The sequence below is a fragment of the Meles meles genome, chromosome 21 (assembly GCF_922984935.1).
Source record: "Meles meles chromosome 21, mMelMel3.1 paternal haplotype, whole genome shotgun sequence".
NCBI lineage: Eukaryota > Metazoa > Chordata > Mammalia > Carnivora > Mustelidae > Meles > Meles meles.
Window position 1 is genome coordinate 40,847,764 of NC_060086.1, and position 16,374 is coordinate 40,864,137.

The window sequence follows — 16,374 nt, forward strand, 5'->3', positions numbered from 1 at the left end:
ATGTAGGAGAGACAACAGGAACCAGGAAGGAGGAATGGCAGCAATCCCCAAACTCCAGCCCTTGACCTTAGCCAAGCCATGGGATCTCTACATGCCTTAGTGTCCCTATCTGTGAAATGGTGATCATCAAGTTTATTATGGGTTTGTGTGAGCCTCAGTGCAGAGAGCACAGGAGGGCTTCGAAAGAATGCAACAAATAGTAGCTATGGTTATTAAGGAAACCTGCAACCCACTGTGAGTGGGGGCCCAGGAACAAGGATGGAGTGACAGAGGGAGTGAGATCAGGGTGACTTATTAACCTTGAGCTGGGGCCTGGTGAGCTCTCTCCCGTTGGCTCTGGCTTGCTGTGCCTGTAGGGCTGGGGCTGACTCTGGGTGGGGTGTTTATTCTGGGAAGCAGCCCTGGCTGCTCCCTCATTCCCTGCTCCAGTGGAGAAGGAGGGCATCGAGTCAGAACTGAGTCCTGCGCTGGGCCTGGCAAGTGAGAGCCAGCCTACCTGTCCACGTGGCCGGCGCTGAGAATATCCAAGGGCCAGCTGAGTCATTCAGGTTCAGGACATGCTCTCCCCACAGGACTCACCCGACCCCCCAGGAATCCAGTGCTAGAGAACCTGAAATGCTCAACTTTTTTAACTCTGGAGTCTGAGCCCTGGATGTCAGCATGGAGGTGAGGCTCCCGGGGTGGGGCGGGTGGGGGAGTGAGGTGACATTGGAGGTGGGGATGTCCCTGTTGGTTTCTCAGGTCCTAGAAGAGTCCCTGAGCCCCTTCATCGGGCGGCTTCATGCACCTTCACCTGTACAGTCACACAAGCCTGGTACTTAACAGCGCCTAGGCTTGGCTGAATGATGTCATCACCTTCTTGAAATTCTTTTTTTTTTTTTTTTTAGATTTTATTTATTTATTTGACAGAGAGAGAGCACAAGCAGGCAGAGAGTCAGGCAGAGGTGGGGTGGGGGGCGGGAATCAGGCTGGATCCCAGGACCCTGAGACCATGACAGAAGCCGAAGGCAGAGGCTTTAACCCACTGAGCCACCCAGGCGCCCCACCTTCTTGAAATTCTTTTTTTTTTTTTTTAAAGATTTTATTTATTTATTCGACAGAGAGAGATCACAAGTAGGCAGAGAGGCAGGCAGAGAGAGAGGAGGAAGCAGGCTCCCCACGGAGCAGAGAGCCTGATGCGGGGCTCGATCCCAGGACCCTGAGATCATGACCTGAGCCGAAGGCAGCGGCTTAATCCACTGAGCCACCCAGGCGCCCCACCTTCTTGAAATTCTTAATCATTTTGGAACACAGGGCCTCACATTTTCTTTTTGCACTGGGTCGGGCAAATTGTGTAGCCTGTTCTGCCTTCATGCTTTGCTTTCCCTCAGTGGTAGCTTTCCCTCAAGTGGGACATTCTGATATGTCCCTCAGCCACTCCCAGCCAGCTAGGAGGGCCTTAGGTAAGCCCGTTTCCTAAAAGGCAGTGGGGGTGGGGGGGCGCAGCTCCTGACCCCTCCCCCAACCCGTTGGTACCAGCCTTTCTGAAAAAGCTCAAGGCCAGCAGTGTGATAATGGGTACGTCACTCAGCTTTCTGGGCCTGATAAATGTTGTACTTAACTTCAGTGGGACCGTTGAGAGGATTGAAAGAGGTAGTTGGTATAAAAGGCACAGTGCCTGGCGCAGAATAAGCGGTCAATAAAATAGAACTATTATTTTGTTTTAAAAATGAGTATTATTGGGGCGCCTGGCTGGCTAAGCCGTTAAGCGTCTGCCTTGGGCTCAGGTCATGATCCCGGGGTTGTGGGATCGAGACCGAGACCGGCATCGGGCTCTCTGCTGGGGCGGGGGGAGCCTGCTTTTCCCTCTCCCACTCCCCTTGCCTGTGTTCCTTCTCTCCCCGTCTCTCTCGGTCAAATAAACAAATTAAATTAAATTAAAACGAGTGTTATTACCAGCGCTGAATTGGAGGAAGGGAGAAAGGGAAGGGTCCGCTGCATCCCAATGGACCTGTCACAGGAAGGAGGAGCCGCCCCTCTCCTGGCCCCGCCCCCTTGCCTTCCGAGGGAGGAGACCCCCCGCCCAGAGCAGAAACGAGGGGGCGGAGGAGCGGGAGCGACACATTTTTGAGTTGTGACCAAGTGGAAACTCCCTCCCGGAGGCGGAAGCCGGGGGCGCCCCACTGGGGCCGGAGCCTCCGCCGGGGAGGGATCCGCGGCCCGGGGGCGGGGCGTCGCGGGGACCCAGGCCCCGCCCCTCACCCGCCTTATGAATATGAATAACAGACCCCGGCGAGCGGAAGTGCGAGGCTGCCCTAGCCCACTGGCCCCGCCCCCCCGCCGCTGCCCCTCGCCTTGGGGGCGTACCCTACCCGACGACGCCCCGCCCCCCGTCCCGCGCGGGGCCTCCTTCCGGCTGGCGCGCCCGGGACGTGACCTCGCGGGCGCGCGCCGGAGCCACCTTGGGGGAGGTGCCCGCGCCCCCCGCACAGGTAGGGCCACCCTTTGTCCCCGGCGCCGCCCCCTGGAGCCCGTGTCCCGTCGCCAGCCACGGCCAGCGGCCCCCCACATCCCGCGCCTTCTCCAGCCCCGGGTCGGGCTGGCTGCCCCCAGGACAGGGTCGGCCCCGGGGCCAGGCTCCCGAGGTGGGACTCCTTCACGCACTCCAACGCTCGCACACGAGGGTGAGGGGCTGCAGGGCGTACAGTGCCGCAGAACCCCTGCCTTCAGGGGGCTTCCGTTCCAGGGCGAGAGAGGCCCGCGGGGTGAACCAGTAGACCGCCCGGGGTGTCAGCGTGTGAAGGCGACGACAAAAGCCGGGGAAGAGAACAGCGTCTACTAAGGCGGCTAGGGAGGGTCCCTCAGGAGAAGCCTGGGAACAAACCTGTGCCTGGGGTTTGACGGGGCCCTCCCTGAAGCGGGGCGGGGGTGGGGGGCGGAGTGGCTGGAATGGAGGGAGGGGAGAAGGAAAAGGATGGAGTAACGGTAGTAATGGGTCAGGTGTTGATCAGGTACCGGGCAAAGTACTAGGTGCTTGATGCATATAATTTCCATCCGGCCTCCGGACAACGCAGACTGGACAGTACCATTGGCTGAGAGGTTGAATAGTTTGCCCAAGGTCATGCAGCATTGGACCCCAAGAAGATGGATGTCATTGCCCGAAACACACCCAGGAGATCCAGGGTGGGGTGACCTTGCCCCAGACAGGTCCTCTACCCTGGGCCTCAGTTTTCTGGCCCTCAGTACTAAAGGGAAAGTGTGTATGGGGAGGGGGGTGACTGACCTCCTGGAATGAAAGATGGGCAGGCAGGGCCCTTTTTGTCAATAATCAGCCCCAAAGGGAGCCTGCTGGAGTGCATACCCAGCAGTAGGAGCCCTGAACCCCAGCCTCAATTCAGTGCACAAAACAAGGGTTCAGCAGGAGCCTTTGAGTATGTCTGTTCTCCTGGGAGCCTCTCATTGTCTGGGAAGCACTTGTCACCCCTCCAGGCTCTGGAGCAGGTACAAGTGGCTTCAGGGAGGGAGGGCGGAAGGCCCAGAGCCTGCTGCTTCTGGGAGTCGGGGGAGGGAGGAGCCCAGAATGGCTGAGTGCTCCCAAGCAGTAACAAAGGCGGTGCCAGGCAGGCAGGCTGTGTGCACCCGCCAGCAACTGCAGGACTAGCAGAATCACTCAACAGCCCCGTGAGCCCGGAGCAATTAAAACATACACATAAAATCCTCCCAAGGCTGCGCAGGCAACGGAGTCTGACTGCTGCTGCCCAGACGGGTTGGAAGGGGCCTCAGGGTTGCCAATCTGGGTTTTGCTGGCTGTGCTGACTCCTTCTGTGCTGTGGGAACGGGGGAACTGTATTTGTGCTCCTCTGAAGATCTGCCTGTGCCTCTAATCCTAAGAAGGCCTGTGGGTTTCCAGTGGGGGCAGGGATGGCGAATCTTATGCAATCTGTCCCTTCTGCCTGACACAACTCCCCATCTTGCCCTTTGGGCTGTGGCAGGAAATGTGGCTCTGAGGTTAGGAGTGGAACCCAGCCTTCTGTGTTGGAGCCTCAGGTCAGCAGTCAGTCAGAGGTCCTGATGGCATGGACCACAGGGGGCACTAACTGTGAGGGGCATTTCATAGAAGAGAAAGAGGCTCAGAGAGGTTAAGTGGTTTGCTTGAGAGTGCACAGCTGTAAAGTAGCAGGAGATGGGATCCAAGTGCAAACCGTTCCAGCTCACAAGCTCTTTGCCTCAGGGAGCTGATTCATCCCAGCAGAGGGGATATACTTTTATTTAGCTTGGAGACACCCCCCCATACAGATACTCTGTGGAGATGATGACCAAAGGAGACAGAGACACTTTCTGCTATTTCTGTCAACCTTTTTCCCTATTACACAGTCCTTGGGCCTTGTCCCCAGGCCTTTGGGTCTAGGCCAAATCAGTCAGTTATTCCTCAGGGCGGGACTGGTATAGGTGGGTTCCAGAGGCGTTTTAGGACCCCTGGAAGGGTCATCCAGCCAGGGGCTTCCTCCTTGTGAAGACTGGGGCTTTGGTCTTGGAGCTGGGCCCACAGGATGAATGAGACCCCCTGGGCACCTGGGGCCCATCTGCATGGCCTGGCCTTGAACTAAGGGGGCAGCTGGAGCTATGGCCACTGGCCAGGTGGGCTATGAGTATGGGGGTGCCCAGGTAGAGGGAGACAGGTCGTGAGACTTACGTGGATAGCATGCCAGAAGGAGAGGAGACTCCGTCCCCTCAAGTAAGCTCTGTGGGCCAGGGCTGGTGAACAGTCACTCTCTGTGCATTGTTTCATACTGAGTTGGTCCCTCCCTCCCTGCAGACTCATTGCCTCTCTGGCAATATTTTGAGTCTTAGAGCCCCAGCAGGCTCTCACACTGGGCTTGCTGGCCCAGCAAGTCTGCGGCAGAGCCCAGGGGTCTGCGTGTTTAACAGGTGGTCCTCTAACTCAACCTGGAAAACCACTGTGCTGGACCTCCCAGCCAGGCAGCCAGGAGAAACCCTTTCCGGAGCTTTCTAGCAGAGCGGAGCCTGGTGTGTGTAATTGTTTTCCATGACTGGATTTAAACGCATTCCAGTCTCCTTTGGAGCCCTGTCATCAGCTGAGCTTCTCCCCTGTTTAAAATAAATGATGGAGTCTCCATCGATAGCCCTGTCTCCAGCCCCCCGCTGCCAAGTTTCCCAGAAGAGCAGTCCGCCCTACATCCCCCACTTACTTCTGAGCTCCTTGTTCTGCCCTGAGCTGCCCCTCAGCCAGTTCTTGGCACAGAGACGTCTCAGCGGCTTCTCCAACAGCCGGTGGTTCTGCTCACCTCCTCAGCCCTCTACGGTCTATACTGTCTTCCTCTCTGCCTGTAGCCCCTGAAAACAGGTGTTCCTTAAGTTTCCCTCCTTAGGCCATCTGTTCCCTCTGATGACGAGACAGAATTGGGGGGACGCCCATCTCTGGGAGAATCCCTGGTATTTTTGCTCAGCCTCTGGGCTGTGCCAGGCTGATTTTTCTAGGGCCTAACTCCATGCCCCCCCGCCCAGGCCAACCCATTGGAGCTCTTCCTGGTAGACTCTTTGATTTGAAGGGAATCCCTTCACACCTGTCACCCTAAGGTGGTCCTGCTGCTGTGGGTTCTGCGTGGCTCTGTCCCGAGGCCACACACCCTCTTGAAGGAACAGAGCGCCTGCCATTAAGGGAGTCATGTCAGGAGCCAGGCTTCCCCGCCAGGAACCTCTGACTTCTTTATGCTCTCCTTGATAAAAGGATAGGTGTCCTCCTGTCTTTCTGATCACTGACCCAAGTTGCCAGTTGGTGTTGGTTCTGGTGCCTCGGGCATGTAGCCTCAGGGTCTCCCTACCTCTCTCCTGCATGTTTAACTTTTTTTTTTTAACTTTTTTTTTTTTTTTTAAAGGAGGCTCCATGCCCAGTGTGGGCTTTGAACTCAAGACCCTAAGATCAAGAGTTGCATGCTCTACCAACTGAACCAGCTGGGCGCCCCTCTCCTGCATGTTTAAGGTCAGCTTTCACAGCGTCTCATGCCTGTCCTGCATTAAGGGTCGCTGGACTCCGCAGTAGCTTGCGCCCTTTGCTGAGAACCCGACACTGTACCCAGGAGCCTCCACCGAATGGGAAAGTCCCCCTCGGGCCAGGTCATCTGTCACCTGCTCAGGGATGGCCCGGTATTGTCATTAGGGGCCATGCAGCATTGGGTCAGGGCCCCTGACCAGAGTTGGGTTCTTGGTTCCGATCCCTGCTTTTGGCCTCACCAGCCTTATGACCCGACAGACTCCTTGAGCCTGAAGCTGGCAGTCATCCGGTCTCGTAAGGCTCTTGTGGATATGGATGTTACATGACCTCATCTGTAAGAGTCCTTGGCACATACTAGTGCCTGGTCTAGAATATCACATTTAACCTTCAAAACCAGGTGTATGGTCAGGTAGAGGGTCCCTGTTAGGCCCATTTTGTAATGGGGGAAGGAAGGCCCAGAGAAGCCAAGTGATTCACCCAAGGGCACACAGCTATAAAAGAGCAGAAGTAGGATTCTGGTGCGAACCACTTCATTTCAGAACTGGAGCTTCTAACTCCTAAGCCCCCACATCAGTTCTCTTTCTCCATCTTCTGTCCATTCATTCATTCATTCATTCACTCACCATATATTTGTGGCGTGCCCACTACTCATGGATTTGGCAGTGAATAATCAGATGAAGCTCTGCCTTCACAGAGCTTACATTTTAGTGGGGGCACAGATACAGATGTATGGGAACTCCTGTGGGAACTTCCGTGTGGCCTCTTTTCTTCCCTGTCTTCCCTGGGGTCGTAAACCGGGACCCCCCTCCTCCCACCTCCCCGCTTTTCCTTGTACCTGAAGCCCTCAAGTGGTAGACATTTGGCTGAATTGGACTGGATGTAGGTTTGACCCTTGTGACATGGATCATAGCAGGACCTGATGGAGGGTTTGAAGGGATTGGGGTCCTGGGATTGGGGGTTACCTTGAGCCACAGGGCAGGCGTGGTTCCAGAACTGCAAGTCAAACCCTGGGTGAGATAGCACTTTTCAGCCACAAGGATGGCTGTAACAAAGAAAAAAAGAAAAGGAAACAGAAAAAGAAGGGCAGTAAGAAGTATTGCAGAGGCTGGGGAGGAACTGGAGCCTCACCGGTGCCGTGGCACTGTCAGGTGGCAGAGCCGCTTTGAAACGGTCTGGCAGCATCTCAGCCCAGAGACACCATCTGACCCAGCACTTCCACTCCTAAGTGTCTGCCCGAGAGACGTGAAAACACAGGTCCACGCGGAAACCTGTACAGGGATGCTCACGGCAGCATCACAGCAGCCAAAAGGGGGAGACAACCCAGATGTCCATCGGCTGATGATGAGGTAAATAAAAACGTGGTCCATCGTACAGTGGAGTGTTCCCGGCCACAAAAAGGAACGAAGCGCTGATGCCTGTTAACCACACGGGCGAACCTTGGAGACGTGCTGAGTGCAAGAAGCCCGAACCAAAGGCCACGTGCTGTAGGATACCATTGATTTGAAGCATCCCGCATTGGCAGATCCTTAGAGGCAGAAGGCACCCGAGTAGCAGGACTGGGGTAGGGGGATGGGGGGACTCGGGAGGAACAGTAAATGCTAATGGGGACTGGGTGTCTTGGGGTGTTGAAAAGGTTCTGACTCTATTGGACACAATATGGTGAAGATACTGGATACTGTTGGATTGGGTGCTTTAAGATGGTAGCCTGCTGCGTGGTTGGGATTCTCTGGGCACTGCCCTGGTTCTAGGGAAATGATGGCAGAGATTTCAGGCTCAGCTTATGAGTCATCCCTGAGAGAGGCCCCCACCCCGGTAACCACCCCCCCCCGCGCGCCCCTGTCACTGGTTGTCTGTGTCAGCCCTTCTGTCTTTCCTTTATGGCTCTTCCCACCCTTGGGACTGTTTGCTCTCGCCGGGCTGAGCTCCCTGACACCAGGCGCTGGTCGGCATCTTGTTCATTGTCCCATCGTCCCATCGTCCCATCGTAGGTGCTCAGGCACCTGCTGAGTGGATGGACCCGACTAGGCTGCTCACAGCCAGGGGAGGTCCCGGCTGGGGTCTGCGCTGGCTGCAGGAGAGAGAGTCAGCAGAGCAGATCAGGGTGTCTCCCGGCCCCAGTGGTTTTCTTTGTCTCTCTGTTGCAGTTCCAGGAGAATGTCTCTGGAAAGGAAGCCCAACGCCCTGGTCTGGCTGGGAAGAGGCAGAAAAGGGGAGGGGAGCGGGAGTGGGGGCCGGGCGGGCCTGGGGAGGAAGTCTGCAGCCCCAGGCTGCCGAGGGTGTGGCGTCTGTGTTTGCACCTTTGGAATGCAGCTGATTCACTCTGGGGGGAGCCCTGTGCAGCCGCTGCTGCCGCCTTGGATCTGACATCTGGAGGCTGAATTCCAGGAGGAGAGAGCCAGATTCCTGCAAGCAGATGCCAACTTTGAAGGTCAAACTAAGTGGTGGAGCTGCTTTAGGAGGAGGCCCAGAGCGTCCAACACTGCCCCACCCCAGGACTCTGGGAGAGGTGAGACCCAGCCCTGAGAGGACCAGATCCTCTCTGTGGACAGCCTGGGGCAGGGAAGCCAGAGATCTGCAGTTAGACTTGGGTTCAGAGACCAGTTAGTGAACAGTTCCTATGACTGCGTGGGCCAGGGGCCTAGCTGGTCCGACACTCTGCTATGGCACGGGGACACTGGCCTCCCTCTCCTGGCCCAGGGTCCTCTGTGTTGCTCTGCTTTCCCGTCAGTGCTTCCGAAAGCCTGAGAACTCCTGGCTTGCCTCTCCTCAGGGCTCTAGCAAGCCCCTTGGCTTCTCAGGTCCCAGCTCATCTCATGCTGAGGGACAAGCCTGGCTCAGGAGCTTGCCCCAGTACAGGGCAAAACCACATGGAGAAAGTGGGAGTGAGGGAGTCCCCCAAAGGAACCAATGCCAGGTGGTGGGCGGAAATGGACCACACCCCCAATCTGCTAAGCCTCCTATGCAAGACTGGCTTCTGGGACACTGTGCTCAGCTTTTTTTTTTTTTTTTAAGATTTTATTTATTGGCAGAGGCAGAGGGAGAAGCAGGCTTCCCCCTGAGCAAGGAGCTCTATGTGGGACTTGATCCCAGGATGCTGGGATCATGACCTGAGCCCAAGGCAGCCGCCTAACCAACTGAGCCACCCAGGCGTCCCTGTGCTCAGCTTTATGGCCTTTACCTACTGGGTGTCCTGCTGGCTAATTTCCTTAAGCTCTCAGAAGCTCATTTTCTTCGTCTTTGAAATCTCTCAGGATTCTCTTAAGGATTGGATGAGACAGTGTGTGCAAATCCTTTGGGACCTTCCTGGCCCAGAGGAGACATGATGCTCACTAGTTCCCTTTCTCTTCCCTTTACGTAGGTTGTAGGTTATTCTGTCTAGATATGTGTGGTCTGAAAGGGCCGTGCATGTGTGTGTATGTGCATCGTGTGCGTGTGTGTGTGTGTGTGCGTGTGTGTGTGTGTGTACTCGCAGCAGGCATGGCCCTTCCCCTTCTCCAAGGCATTTTACTATCTGGCTTCTCCCCGGACAGGGTTGGGGACTACGCAGGACAGAGGGGAGAGGCAGGAGGGACAGGAGATGGGTGGAAGGAGACGCCTGTGTGGTGCCTCACCTGTGGGACTATAGGCCCAGGCCAGCCTCTGGAGTCCCTCCGCGGGCCCTCAGCTCCTCCTGGGGCCGCAGGAAGGCCAGGTCTGAGGAGTAGCTGCCTCTGTCCCTCCAGTACCATGTTAGCTGCGTGTCTGGACCGGACTTGCTGATCTTGTATATTCTCTCGCCTGTGGAACCTGGAGGTCTGGGCCTTCTGGGAGGGCACAGAGCAGGCCTGCTGCAAGCTTTTTGTTCCTATTTGTGAACTGAAGCAAAGCACCTCCCATAACCTGCTTGGGGCACACAGAGAGCTAGGGTGGCCATGCCCCCCTCCCCCCGGGCTCTGTACCCTCTGCACCTCGCAGAAGCCTTTCCTGCCAGCCTCGTGCCCCTGGGTTATTCTCCTCATGGCTTTGTGTTCAGTAGCTCTGTGCAGAGCTGACATGGCAGTCAGGGGCTCCCGCCATTGATCACTTTTGCGTGTCCTGGGCCGTTAGCCCGACTCGGTCACTTGTCCCAGGCTGCCAGGACCGCTCTGCCCAGTTCCCTGGGTGTCAAGCATGTAAAAGTATGTTCATCTCTTTCATCACAGGACAGACTCTCTGAAGTTGAAGGACGTAGTAACGAGTGTGCATCTTCTGAGCTCTTTCCAAGTGCTTTTTAAAAATTGAGATATAGGGGCGCCTGGGTGGCTCTGTTGGTTAAGCGTCCGACTCTTGATCTCAGCTCGGGTCTTGATCCCAGGGTGGTGAGTTCAGGCCCTGCGTTGGCCTCCGTGTCTGGGTGTGGAGCCTACTTAAAACAAATAAATTAAATTAATAAAAATTGAGATAATCATTCACATGCCATAAAATTCACCCTTTTAAAGTGTACAGCCTGGTGGGTTTTAATACCTTCAGAGTGCTGCATCCATGGCCACCTTCTAATTCCAGAACATTTTCGTCCTCCCAGAAAGAAACCCCTGCAGGGTCACCACTTGCCACAAATGCACGGCTCACGTGGCGGTGGGGACAGTGGGGCAGGCTGGGCGTGTGTGTGTGCGGGGGCAGCCGGCGGGCAGAAATCTCTGTACCTTCTGCTCCGTACGGCTATGAACTTCGAACGGCTCTAGAAAAATTCAATTGATTAAAAACAAAAACAAAACAAAGACAAAAAGAAACTCTGACTTCATTAGCAGTCCCTGCCCCTTCCTCTCTCCCCCAGCAACCATCAGCCTGCTTTCTGTCCCTGTGGACGTGCCTGTTCTGGACATTTCATATCCATGGCTTTGTGTGTCTGGCTTCTCTCACTGCGCATCGTGTCTTCGCGGTCCCCCTGTGCCGTGGCGGGTGTCAGCGTTTTGTTCCTTCTGTGGCTGGATACTTGTCCACTGTCGCTTTGGCTAGACTGGAATTTGTTCATTCCTTCCTCCGTCCATGGACATTTGGGTTGTTTCTACCCTTTGTGAAAAACGCGGCTATGAACGTGCCTGTGCGATTTTTTTGAAGAAGGAGTTTTGTTTTGTTTGAAAGATTTGATTTATTTGGCACAGAGATCACAGGTAGGCCGGGAGGCAGGCAGAGAGAAAGGGGAAAGCAGGCTCCCTGCTGAGCAGAGAGCCTGATGTGGGGCTCGATCCCAGGACCCTGAGATCATGACCTGAGCCGAAGGCAGAGGCTCAACCCACTGAGCCACCCAGGCGTCCCTAGAAGGTTTTCAGGGGCACCTGGGTGCCTCGGTTGGTCAAGCGTCTGCCTCTTGGTTTCCATGCAGGTTGTGATCTCAGGGTTGTGTGAGGTCAAGCCCTTCCTCAGGCTCCTTGCTCAGCACAGTGCCTGCTTGGGATTCTCCCTTCCTCTGCCCCTCCCCTCTCTAAATAAATAAATAAAATACTAAGGAAAAAAGAAGGTTTTCAATATAAGTGCTTTTTTTTCCTTAAGATTTTATTTTCATTTATTTAACAGAGATCACAAGCAGGCAGAGAGGCTGGCAGAGAGAGAGGAGGAAGCAGGCTCCCTGCAGAGCAGAGAGTCCAACGCGCGGCCGATCCCAGGACCCTGAGATCATGACCCGAGCCGAAGGCGGAGGCTTCACTAACTGAGCCACCCAGGCGCCCCCAATCCAAGTGCTTTTTGACAAACACCTCCTGTAATCCTCACAGAAACCCTGAATGTTAGCTCAGAGAGGGGAGTCAAGGTCATGCTGCTGGAAGCGGCGGGATTCTCCGGCTCCTGGTCACCAGGCAGGCTCCCATGATGCCTGCTGGAGGTGTTTCCATCCGGTTTTAGCAGAGCCGTGCTGAGCACTGCCTCACAGTAGATGCTGCAGCGGCACTCCGTCATGTGACCAGCAGCGGTGCCCTTGCTCTGGGGACGCACCTGGAGTTACAGGAGGTCCCTCTTGCCACAGATTCATCCCCAGACCTGGGACCACACATTTCCCGTGTCCTCTGGATGCTGCTCTCAGCCAATATCACCTTGCTTTCCTGGGGGTCCTGGGGCTCCCCTTCTTGGATTTGGCACATAGACCCATGTTCACCCGCTGGTGAACTTCGCTTTTTCACCCTCCTACGCAGCATGGTGGCTAAGGGTGCCAGTCAGACAAGCCCAGGTTCAAGTCTGCTCTGGCTGCGCGGCTTCGAGCGAGTCTCTTAACCTCTCCGAGCCTCTGCTCGTTGGCAGCGGTGGTCATAATCATTCTACCTGTGAATCCAGTGGTGTGGTGGATGAGAGGGCAAGAGAAGGGAGACGAGGCGCCCCGTTGGGGCCCAGCACCTCGCACGCACGCATCTCTCACACAGTGACCGGTCTCTGGTTGGTCCTCACTGCGAAGGCAGGCTGGCAGCCAGCCCAGGGACAGGGCAGGGAGCTTTGTGTGTCTCCCTGCCCTGGAGCTGTGGGAGGCTCCTATGACTCAGTTCTGCTCAAGGAGAGGGACGTCAAGGCCAGGCCTCTGAGGTCGGGACCCCAAAGAACCTTCCATTCTCCCCAGTCTGCCCTCTGTCTGGCTCTCCACCTGGTGCTCAGGAAGCTAGGCGGGGCCCAGTGCATTCTCTGCTGGTTGCTTGGGTACGACCCTTGGGACCCTTCCCCTGATTTGCAGGACAGAACAACAGACTGGCTGCCCCCTGGCCCACGGGCCTGGATACTGGCCGTGACCCTTGGAGTGCCCAGCGTGGGTGCCATAGCCCCAGGCACGAGGCAGGAAGGCAGGCATCCCGAGGCAGGAGTGGAGCCTCAGGGTCCTGCTAGGGAAACAGTCTCTTCTCCCTGCTGCTGAGAGTCAGCCTGTCCCAGCCCTGCCCCTCTCCTCCCTTCTCACGTTGCAGCTTCTGCTGCTGCTGCTGCTGCTGCTGCTGAGAGGCCACTGCACCAGGCGGAAGTTAACCCCCCGTGTGCTGGTGCTGGCGGCAGCGTGGCCAGAAATGAATGGCAGGGGCTCAAGGTCCAGAGGTGCTGAGGAAGGAGAAAGCCCACCGACACCAGCCCCTTCCCTCCAGCCTGGATCCCTCCCCTGCCCCCCCCCATGCTTCTCTCTTCTCCTTCCTCCCTCTCTGTCCAGACTTGAATCCACAGTCTTTCCTGACCCCCAGGAGTTGTTTCTTCCTTTGGCTGTCTGGGCAGTGACCACTGACCACAGAATGTGGGTTCTATCTCACCACGTACTTGACCTTGTCATTTCACATAGACCGTGGTTTCCCCACCCCCCATCCTTCCCCACACCCAGGCTGGCGCCTCTCTTGCACTTGGCCTTGCCTTGTCTGTCCAGGACCCTGCCACCAGTACCAGGTGCCGGCATGGGAGCCACGCCGGGGGCAGGAGCATGGGCAACTGGGAGGGCCCTGACCCTGACTGGAGGGGATGATCTTGGGCAAGTCCCTAGGGCATCCCAGGACTTTGGGTGCCAGAGTGAGGGCCAAACAGAATGTGAGTAAAGCTGCCAGAGCAGCAGGCCGGCCCGTGGAGACGCAGGCGGTGGATGCACGCAGACTCCGAGTCCTCCTCTGAGCCCACCCCTCCCCAGGGAGACCCACTCCTGCAGCCTCTCCGATCAGAGAAGACCTCTGTCCCTTCTCAGCTTGGCCAGTCCCCACCCATCCTTTTCTATCCTCAAATGGGACTTGAAGTCCTGCCTTCCCTCCCCCCCATCTCTGTCTACTCCTTCAGAGGAGAGCTGACGTTGCAGACAAACACTGGACACCCTCCCCGAATTCAGTAGTGTCCCTAGTTGTCCTCTTCCAGTCACCCTATGCTTTGTACCTACCCCCTGAACCCCAAATACTCCCTCCTGGATTTTTGTGTGCCTTTGCTCAAACTTTGCCCTCTCTGGCCACACTCTTGCTCTCATTTCTTTTTTTTTTTTTTTAGATTCATTTATTTATTGGGGGGGGCGTGATGGTAGAGGGAGAGGGACAAAGAAAATCCCAAGCAGATGCCCCACTGAGTGCAGAGCCCAGCCCAGTGGGACTTGATGTGGGGCTCGACGTAGGCTCTACCCAAAGCTCGATCCCACAACCCGAGATCATGACACGAGCTGAAATCAAAAGAGTCAGACACTTAGAGCACCTGGGTGGCTCAGTGGGTTAAAGCCTCTGCCTTCCGCTCAGGTCATGATCCCAGGGTCCTGGGATCGAGTCCCGCATCGGGCTCTCTGCTCGGCCTGCGTCCTCCTCTTTCTCTCTCTCTGCCTGCCTCTGCCTACTTGTGATCTCTCTCTGTTTCAAATAAATAAATAAATAAAATCTTAAAAAAAAAAAAAAGAGTCAGACACTTAACTGACTGCACCACCCAGGTGCCTCCTGACTTGCTCTCATTTTAATGTTGACTAGATGCCCTGAGACTCTGTCCCCACTTCCCCCTAGACTCTGTCCCCACTTCCCCCTGAATTCCCTGGTGGAAAGGGCCTGGGCCAGGTGTCAGGTCCCACATTTCCCTGGGGGAAAATCCCCTAACAGAAAGAGGTGAAGGTTTCCCATGGAGTGTGAGGGAAGGAGCTGGGTGCTAACCAGGTCCAGGACAGGGCGCAATGATGGAACGTGAGCAGGGGTGACGGCAGGGGGCCGCCCCAGTGGGCTGAAGTGTCAGGCCTAGAGACACTGGGAACAGGACCAGAGATGGGGACGGGTGCATACCAGAAGTGGACGTCCACTGCCGTTTTCAAGGGCTTGCTTCTGAGCAAAGCATAACAGATGAAGCAGGAAGAAGGAAGCCGGCATCAGGAGGCCAGGGCCTTAGGGCACGTAGACAAGCCGGGTGCCCCCCAGATCTGTAGAACCTTGAGGGTGTGGGGAGGCAGGTGGTCAGCCCCTCCACCCCAGTAGCTACCTTGGGTTCCCCAAATGTGTTCACACCAGCCTTAAACACAAAGCATCGTGTGTGCCGGGCGCCCCCTAGTGGTTGGGGGACCCTCGCCCCTTTGGCCCAGAGATCTCTCCCTGTCTGGGCAAGTAAAGGGGACCTGGGCACTGGGAATATTGGCCTTTGTTCCAGACAACAGGAGGGCCATCTGACTCTTATTCTGCCTTCCTGGGAGTGTTCCAGATCCTCTCCCTGGCCCGAGCATTTTGTTTCTATGGGACCTCAGTCCCGCTCCAACAGCTGGAACCCCTGCCACCTCCTCAACCAGCAGGCTGGGGTCCCCATATACACTAGAGCATGCTGGGGCTCAAAAGGCCGTTTGGTACATCCCCCAGGTCCTGGCCTACTTGTGTGGAGGAAGAAGCCTTCAGTTACAGCCATTCAGGCCCCATCTCTGGTTCTCTGTATGTCCTTAGGGAAATCCCTTAACTTTCTTGGCACCTCCCGCGTGTTCCCCGTCTATGGCAGCTGGGTTCTCGTAAGACCCCTAGTGACATTTGTCCTCCAGTCTTCCCCTCCTGTTGAGCGTGGGTGGGACCTGTGCATGCGGTGTAACTCCTGTGATTAGCTTCTGTGAGATGGCCCACTTGACCCTAAAGTAGACAGATTAATCAATGAGCCCTTTAAAAGCAGGGAGTTGGGGCACCTGTGTGGCTCAGTTCTGGGTCCTGGGATCCAGCCCCATATCAGGCTCCCTGCTTAGCGGGAAGCCTGCTTCTCCCTCTCCCCCTCCCACTCACCCTGCTTGTGTTCCCTCTGTTGCTGTGTCTCTCTGTCAAATAAATAAACAAAATCTTAAAAAATAATAATAATAATTAAAAAAAAGGGGAGTTTTCTCTGGCTGCCCAGAGAAGAGGAAGTTAGAAACTCAAATCGAGAAATGGGGTCGGCATGAGGGACAGTCTCTGTTGCTCAGATGAGGGGGCCCGAGGGCAAGGGCCTGAGAATGGCTTCTAGGAGCTGAGCTTTGTCCCTGGCCAACAGCCAGTAAGACAATAGGGACCTCCATCCTAGAGCTGAGAGGAACTGAATTCTGCCCACAACCCGTGAGCTTGGAAGAGGATCAGAGCCCCAGATGAGATCATAGCCCCAGCCCACACCTGGGTTTCTGCTGGTGACACCCTAAGCTGAGAACCCAGTCATGCCTTACCTGGCCTTCTGACCTCTGGAACTGAGTGATGATAAATGGGTGCTCTTTTTTTTTTTTTTTTAAGATTTTTATTTTTTAAATTTATTATTATTTTTTAAAGATTTTACTTATTTATTTGACAGAGAAATCACAAGTAGGCAAAAAGGCAGGCAGAGAAAGAGAGGGGGAAGCAGGCTCCCTGCTGAGCGGGGAAGCAGGCTCTCTGCACGCGGGGCTTGAACCCAGGACCCTGGCATCATGACCTGAGCTGAAGGCAGACACTTAACCAACTGAACCACCCAAGTGCCCCTTTCTGTGCTGGTGGCGA

General features: G+C 55.8%; 1 long non-coding RNA gene across 1 annotated transcript; it reads left to right on the plus strand.

Annotated features, from left to right (window-relative positions):
• Nucleotides 1-2,382: 2,382 nt before the first annotated feature.
• LOC123934248 lies at nucleotides 2,383-10,784 on the plus strand. Its single transcript, XR_006816757.1, has 4 exons — nucleotides 2,383-2,471; nucleotides 5,877-5,980; nucleotides 8,137-8,498; nucleotides 10,174-10,784. It is a non-coding gene; the product is annotated as an uncharacterized LOC123934248 (long non-coding RNA).
• Nucleotides 10,785-16,374: the final 5,590 nt, after the last annotated feature.